At 41.0% G+C, this 8908-nt stretch overlaps 1 pseudogene; it reads right to left on the bottom strand.

Annotated features, from left to right (window-relative positions):
* Positions 1–644: 644 nt before the first annotated feature.
* LOC117196553 (prefoldin subunit 4-like) lies at positions 645–6394 on the bottom strand (annotated as a pseudogene).
* Between the last annotated feature and the right edge of the window lie 2514 nt (positions 6395–8908).

The following is an 8908-nucleotide window of genomic DNA, read 5'->3' as shown; positions in this document are numbered from 1 at the left end:
CAGTTTCCCACAGCAAGTCAGTAACAGCCTAAGCCTAGAGCCCAGCACTCCTGGCCTCATCCCAGGTCCTTGGACTAGTTCTGCCTCATCCTGGCCTCCCATGCAGGAAGCTGTCCTTCCTACCTGAGTATGTTCAGGACTGAAACTGGGGTAGAAGAGCCCTGGTTGGGAAGACAGGGACCTGGAGTCTGATCCCGGCTCTGTTAACAGCTCAAGGTGTAATCTGTGCTCTTGGGGCCTCAGTTTCTCCTGTGGGTCTCTGAGATGGGCTGGAGTAGGCAATTCAACCGGGTAGTACAGACAACCATATTCATTTTCTCACAGCTGCCTGGTGAGGCAGGCAGGGCAAGAAACACCATCCCTGTTCTACAGATGGGGAAACCGAGGCCCCGCAGGCAGTGGCTTCTCCGAGGCTGCCAGTCCTGGCTGCCTTGCACCGTTCTGCCTAGCCCAGGCGACCCTGAAACATGCCCCTCGAGCCAGCCTTCCTCTCTAATGGTTCTTTCAGCTCCTGTCAGTTATCAGGAGCCCTGGCTCGGCTGACAGCCAGCGTGTCTGCTGCTGATGCTTGGATGCCCACATTCCTGGGCTGTGACAGGGAGCGCACCCGGAGCCCAGGCTGGGGGCACCCGGAGGGGTTCCACTTGGCTGCAAGCCCTGGGGCCCGGCTGTCTGGGGAGTGTCAGGAAGCAAAGAACTTTCTCTCCTTCTTACTGATGGGGGCAGGGGGAGATGTCTCTAGAGGCTGATATGGCAGGAGCTGGATAGGGTGCAGGCTCAGCCGGGCCCTGAGGCAACACTCGGCCCTATGGAGGACCGACGGAGCGGCAAGGGTGGGGGAGTGCGGAGGCAGGAAGTGTGAGGGGGCAGGAATGAGGCTAGGGGTCAGTGGCTGATCAAAGGAGAGCCATCTGAGCCGCAAGACTGAAAGACCTCAGGCTAGAAAGCCAGACCTAGATGGATTTGTGTCCAAGCTCTGACATTTCTTAGCTGTGTGACTAGGGGTGAGGCTCCCACCACCTCTGACCCTCAGTTTCTTCATCCTTAAAGTCCTTAACACAGCCTGGTACATCCACAGCAAGCCTGCAGCGGAGCCCTTCTGAAGCCAGAGACACTCAGGGTTCACTCTCAGACTGGAATTGCATTTAAGAAGTGCACCTAAACAGATAAAGCCAATAGAATAATTTATCCTTCTTTTTTTAAAAAAAGTCATTTTAAACATTATTCAAGTTTACTACAGAGGACAAACTAGTGGTTACCAGTGGGGAGAGGGAAGAGGGGAGGGGATTAAGAGGTTTAAACTATTATGTGTAAAATAAGCTACAAGGATATATTGTACAACTCAGGGAATATAGTCAATATTTTATGATAACAAAAGAATTATTCAAGTTTATTAAACAAATTTTTAAGGTCTTATAAGATGTTCAACTTTCATCAGCTTCAAGATTTATGTTGCTCCCAAATTTTGCATATGACTGAACTTCCAAATCTAATACTCACTGAATTGACTGCAGTCTGGATTCTAAGGCATCAATTTCTTCTTGTAAATTTTTCTTTGCTTCTTCTAACACTTCTTGTGCTCATTGTTGAGAATGGCTAATGAAAACATCGCCAATTTTAAATCATTTTGATATCATTAAGCAGTCATCACCTGCAAGCATGATGTCCCCACAAGCATCTTCCAGATTTCGAAGTTGTTTCTTTTTTACTTCTATTTCTTCCTTCAGTTCTGGGATTCTACTTGTATTCTGTGCAAATGTGTCTTTTGTTTGTCTTCAAAAGTAACATTGACATCTTCTGCAGCCACCTTCTTCACAGTGGCTGCCATCTTGGTAGAATCATCCATTCTTTACTTGATTCTGTTGAAAAGAAAACTGAATCTAAAAACACTCGGTGCAATGCTCTCAGAATCCATTTTCTTCTGTCCACTTCTGTCCTCTGCTTAGTTTGGCTGCTCTCACCTCAAAGGCCCTGTAAGCCTCCAACCCTAAACTATTCAGCTCTTTCTCATTTCCCTCACCTCACCCCCAGTACTTTATTAAGCGGATTAACTTGGCCCCTTGTCCAGCAATAGGGAAAATAAAGGGAAAAACTGTGGGATCCCTCATAGGATTCCCTTTGGCAGGATGGGATCCTGTGTAGTGACCCCTGTCCCATTCCCATTACTACTATTATTTAAAGCTGTGACAGGACAAAAATGATTAACATATGAGTATTCAAGAGCTTGTCCTAACCCCTGCCCACTAAAAAGACTACATTTTCCCTTCAGTTTCTGCCCATCCTCACCTGTAAGGAGGGTCTTGCAATGCCAGGTAGAATCTTTTACTTTGGGAATGGAGAACAGAGTTGGAGGGAAAGCAGAGAGGAACCAGATCAGAGGGCAGCAGGGAGGGGGAGGGACTTGGCAAAAGAAGTTAAACCTATTTACTTTCTTAAGAATACAGAAGGGAGGTTTCACTACTGCCCAAGATGTAGAAAGCTGGAAGGAGAAGTGCCCCCATCCTCACAAGAAAAAGCCAGATAAACTACAGATAAGATTATAAAGAGGCAGCTTTGGGAGTGAGGATGTGCAGGACTCTCATCTGGAACAAAACCCTTAAGCTACTTGGGCAAAGGTAGCGAACATTTTTGTCCCCAGGGGCACAGGCAAGATCCCACTGCTGATGAGAGAAGGCTAAAAGAAAACTCCCTCTACCCTGATAGAGGGCAGAGAACTGTCCCAGGCCCAGAAGCCTGAACTAATACCACTGCTAGAGGTCCCCTCCTGCCGGAGGAGGGCAGGAAATCCTATTCATTGCAAGACTCACCACAAATGTAAGGCAGAGATTGGCTTCCATGGGGAGGAGGGGCAGGAACACTGAGAAAGCCCCACCTCTGAGGCCCAGGCACACAGGTCCAGCCTAAGACTCAGCCAGACCCATGACAAAGAGGACATCTCCCCACTCACTGATCCAGACGTTGGGACTATCAGAGGAGGACTTTAAAATACCTAAAATTAATATATTATAGAATCTAGTGGAAAAGGTGGACAACACACAAGAACAGATGGAAGAATTTCAGCAAAGAGATGGAAACTCAGATTGAGTCTAGTGGAAATCCTAGAAATAAAAATCACAGTATCAGAGATGACAAATTCCTTCAGTGGCTCGTCAGTAGACTGAAAATGGCTGAGGGGTGATTCAGTGAAGACAGACCAATAGAAATTACCTAAACTAAGACACAAAGAAAACAAGAGTGACAAAAAACAAACAAGCAAAACAGAGAACTCAAGAGCTGTGAGATAATATCAAACAGTCTAACGTAAGTGTAATTGGAGCCCCAGAAAGGGGAGAGAGAGTGAGAGCAAGAGTGAGGGTCCTTTTATTGTTCAAGAGGAGGGTAGGGCTTCCCTGGTGGTGCAGTCGTTGGGAGTCCGCCTGCCGATGCAGGGGACAAGGGTTCGTGCCCCGGTCTGCGAAGATCCCATATGCTGGAGAGCAGCTGGGCCCGTGAGCCATGGCTGCTGAGCCTGCACGTACGGAGCCTGTGCTCCGCAACAGGAGAGGCCGTAACAGTGAGAGGTCCATGTACCGCAAAAAAAAAAAAAAAGAGGAGGGTAAAGATATTAACTACATTGGATTTTGGTAAATTCATGATGCTCTTTTAATGTCTAAAGAAACCACTAAGAAGATAAAAACAGAGCATATATCTTGATATGATTTCAATTTTCTTAAATTTACTGTGGCTTGATTTGTGACCCAAGATGTGATCTATCCTGGAGAATATTCTGTGCGCACTTGAGAAGAAAGTGTAATCTGCTGTTTTTTGATGGAATGTCCCATAAATATCAATTAAATCTATCTGGTCTATTGTGTCATTTAAAGCTTGTGTTTCCTTATTTATTTTCTGTTTGGATGATTTGTCCATTGATGTAAGTGAGGTGTTAAAGTCCCCCACTATTATTGTGTTACTGTCGATTTCCTCTTTTATAGCTGTTAGCAGTTGCCTTATGTAATGAGGTGCTCCTGTGTTGGGTGCATATATATTTATAATTGTTATATCTTCTTCTTGGTTTGATCCCTTGATCATTATGTAGTGTCCTTCCTTGTCTCTTGTAACATTCTTTATTTTAAAGTCTATTTTATCTGATATGAGAATTGCTACTCCAGCTTTCTTTTGATTTCCATTTGCATGGAATATCTTTTTCCATCCCCTCACTTTCAGTCTGAATGTGTCCCTAGGTCTGAAGTGGGTCTCTTGTAGACAGCATATATATGGGTCTTGTTTTTGTATCCATTCAGTGAGCCTGTGTCTTTTGGTTGGAGCATTTAATCCATTCACGCTTAAGGTAATTATCGATATGTATGTTCCTATGACCATTTTCTTAATTGTTTTGTTTTTGTAGGTCCTTTTCTTCTCTTGTGTTTCCCACTTAGAGAAGTTCCTTTAGCATTTGTTGGAGAGCTGGTTTGGTGGTGCTGAATTCTCTTAGCTTTTGCTTGTCTGTGAAGCTTTAGATTTCTCCATCGAATCTGAATGAGATCCTTGCCGCGTAGAGTAATCTTGGTTGTAGCTTCTTCCCTTTCATCACTTTAAGTATATCATGCCACTCCCTTCTGGCTTGTAGAGTTTCTGCTGAGAAATCAGCTGTTAACCTTATGGGAGTTCCCGTGTATGTTATTTGTCATTTTTCCCTTGCTGCTTTCAGTAATTTTTCTTTGTCTTTAATTTTTGCCAATTTGATTACTATGTGTCTCGGTGTGTTTCTCCTTTGGTTTATCCTGTATGGGACTCTCTGCACTTCCTGGACTTGGGTGGCTATTTCCTTTCCCATGTTAGGGAAGTTTTCGACTATAATATCTTCAAATATTGTCTCGGGTCCTTTCTCTCTCTCTTCTCCTTCTGGGACCCCTATAATGCAAATGTTGGTGCGTTTAATGTTGTCCCAGAGTTCTCTTAGGCTGTCTTCATTTATTTTCATTCTTTTTCTTTATTCTGTTCTGCAGCAGTGAATTCCACCATTCTGTCTTCCAGGTCACTTATCCATTCTTCTGCCTCAGTTATTCTTCTATTGATTCCTTCTAGTGTAGTTTTCATTTCAGTTATTGTATTGTTCATCTCTGTTTGTTTGTTCTTTTATTCTTCTAGATCTTTGTTAAACATTTCTTGCATCTTCTTGATCTTTGCCTCCATTGTTTTTCCGAGGTCCTGGATGATCTTCACTATCATTATTCTGAATTCTTTTTCTGCAAGGTTGCCTATCTCCACTTCATTTAGTTGTTTTTCTGGGGTTTTATCTTGTTCCTTCATCTGGTACATAGCCCTCTGCCTTTTCATCTTGTCTATCTTTCTGTAAATGTGGTTTTTGTGCCACAGGCTGCAGGATTGTAGTTCTTCTTGCTTCTGCTGTCTGCCCTCTGGTGGTTGAGGCTATCTAAGAGGCTTGTGCAAGTTTCCTGATGGGAGGGACTGGTGGTGGGTAGAGCTGGCTGTTGCTCAGAGCGTATATCTTTGAGACTAGTAGAGGGGAATATGGAATGGCACCAAATAATCAACCCAAATGAAGGTGAGAAAGGAGGGAAAAAGAAATAAAGTAAATAGAATAAATAGAAGCACAAGTAAATGATAGATATAAATCCAATATATCTGTATTTAAATAAATATAAATAGAGTAAATGCTCTAGTTCAAATACAGAGGTTTTCTGTTCATCAAAAGGCATGATAAAGAGTGAAACGCAAGCCATAAAGTAAGGAAAAACATGTGCAATGCATTACACCAGAAAAGAAATTACACCCAGAATATATAAAGAAGTTCTAGGAAATAATGAGAAAAAGATAAGAATCAAATTGAAAAATGAGCAAAAAAACTTGAACAAGCACTTCATAAGAGAAAATTCAAGTGGTCAATAAATATATGAAAATAAACTCAACTTTAAGAATAATCAGAAAAATGAAAATTAAAAATAAGATTTCACTCAAAATAATTTGTCACTAGAGAAACACAAATTAAAACAACAATGACATTCTACTACACAATTATTAAAATGGCTAAAATCCAAAAACTGGACAATACCAAATGCTGATGAGGATGTGAAGTAACAGAACTCTTATTCACTGCTGGTGGGAGTGAAAAAATAATGTATATGTATACACACACACACATACTAGGCTTGGAAAAACTTGTACATATACAAAAATATTTCTAGCATAGCAAAAAACTAAAAACCATCCACTTTTGTTAGACTGGAAAATACATAGTGTTATGTCCATTCAATGGAATACTATACAACAGTAACAATGAACAGCCACATCCATCAACATAGAAATAACTTACAAACATAATGTCGAGTGAAAGAAGCAAATCATAGAAGGATAAATTCAGTATAACTTCACTTATATAAAGTTCAAAAACTGAAAAATGGGGCTTCCCTGGTGGCGCAGTGGTTGAGAGTCCGCCTGCCAATGCAGGCGACACGGGTTCGTGCCCCGGTCCGGGAGGATCCCACATGCCGCGGAGCGGCTGGGCCCGTGAGCCATGGCCGCTGAGCCTGCGCGTCCGGAGCCTGTGCTCCGCAGCGGGAGAGGCCACAACAGTGAGAGGCCCGCGTTCCGCAAAAAAAAAAAAAAAACTGAAAAATGTATTATTTAGTCATGCACAAGTAGATGATAAACTATTAAAAAAAACAAAAACAAGGACATGACTATAATAAAAACCAGGAGAGTGGTTTTGTCTTGAGAAGAAAAGAGGAATGTGACAAGAAGAATCACAGACTTGGAGAGTGGCTGGCAGTGTCCTATTTCTTAACTTGGTTGGCTTCTACACGAATGTTTGATTTATAATTATCCTTTAAACTGTATAAAAACGTTATGTGCTCTTCTGCATAGATTATATATTTCTAATTTTAAAAATTATTAATGAAGAGTATAGAACCATCTATTCCTACTGCATTAGCCTCTTTCTAGTGCTAGCACTTTAGCCTGCTAACCTGCAGAGAGCAGTCAACCTACCCCCTCAGGCCCTGCCACTGGTAGAGGCAAGGTTGGTATCACTTAGGCATGACCTTCACCCACTCCCACTACACTTCATGCCTTGCTCCCTAGTGCTACTATTTCTACCACCAGTGCACATTTCTGGCAATTCTCTTTGGCCTGGGTAGCTCTTATGCAGTTAACAACTATGTGCCAGGTACTGTTCTACGAACTGTGGATATAGCAGGGAACAAGACAAGAAAACTTTTCCTCAACCAATTTACATTATATTCTAGTGCAGGCAGACACATATGTCAATAAACAAAGAAGGTGGTTTCAGGTACTAAGTTCCATGGAATAGATAAAATAGGGTAACATGGAGTCAGAAGTAGGCTTTTGCCAGGACAATGTGGGAAGGTCTTTCGGAGAAGATAATACTTGAGGGGAAATATGTCTGATGATGAAGGAAGCAGTTCTGCAGAAAAGACTTCAAGACAAAATTAACAGTAAGTGCAAAGGTCCTGAGACAGGAATCAGTTTGCCATGTCTAGGAACAGAGAGAAGGCTGCTGTGGCTAGAGCACATGAATGAGGAGAAGGACGAGATGAGGCTAGAGAGGTAGGCAAGGGTCAGTCGCACCAGGGTTAGGGGGAGGGATGTCATCCTAAGTGCAGTGAGAAGCCATAGGGTGTTTGTTTGTTTGATATTTAACCCAAGGGTTAGTTACAAAATTTAAAACAACTCTTTAACAACAGCTTAATTGAGGTATAATTCACAAGCCACAGAATTCCCCTTTTTAAAGTGAAAATTCAATTGTTTTTACTGTATTCACAGAGTTGGACAATCATCTCCACAAACAACTTTAGAATATTTGCATCATATCTATATGAAAAAAAAGATGAAAACCACATACCTATTAGCAGTCACTTCTTCTCACCCCGAACCCCAAGCTCTAGGCAAGGGATGATCTACTTTCTGTATGGAGTTGCCTATTCTGTACATTTCATATACATGGAATTATACAATATGTGGAGTTTTGTGACTGGCTTCTTTCACTTGGCATTTTTGTTTTGGGCCCTTTTTTCTTTCTTTTGGCTTTCTTAGTGTAAAAACTTCTTTTTCCTTTACTTCTTTTCTGTCTATTAATTAATAAGAAAGAGATGTTGAAGTCTCTGAACATAATTATGATTTTGTCTATTTTTCCTTGCAATGCTAGCAGTTTTTCTATAATATATTTTCAAATTATTAGGTGCATATGCTTTTAGAATTATGTCCTTCTGATGAATTCACTCCTTTCTCATTAGGAAATGATATTCTTTATCCCTGATTATATTCTTTGCTCTGAAATCTACTTTATCTGACATTAATATAGTCACTCGAACTCTCTTTGTACTATTGATAGTATGGTATATATTTTTCAATCCTTAAAATTGAAGTATAGTTGATTTACAGTATTATATTAATTTCAGGTGTACAACATAGTGATTCAATATTTTTTATAGATTATACTTCATTTAAAGTTATTATAAAATATTGGCCATATTCCCTGTTCTGTAGAATTGATCGTATAATCTTGTATTATTTTATACATAGCAGTTTGCACCTCAGTCCATTTACTTTTAACCTATTTATGACTTTATTTTTCGAGTGAGTTTCTTGGACGAAGCACGACATTGAGTCTTGGTTTTATATTTAATCTAATGCTTTATACCTTTTAGTTGAGGGTATATAATTTACATTTAATGTGATTATTTGTATGGTTAGGGTGAAATCTATCATCTTGCCATTAGATCTATCTCTTTGTTCCCATGTATGCTCACCCAGCTTCCCTTAAGGACAACATCCCACATAACCATAGTGTGTTGTCAAAAATCATCACCTTCATTTTTGAGACTTATTTTCAGTGGGTTCAGAATTTTAGGTTGATAGTTCCTTCAGTACTTTAAAATATTGTCCCACT

This window comes from Orcinus orca, chromosome 8, assembly GCF_937001465.1.
Source record: "Orcinus orca chromosome 8, mOrcOrc1.1, whole genome shotgun sequence".
NCBI lineage: Eukaryota > Metazoa > Chordata > Mammalia > Artiodactyla > Delphinidae > Orcinus > Orcinus orca.
Note: the sequence above shows the minus strand (reverse complement) of the source record. Positions and strands in the feature narration are given on the sequence as shown.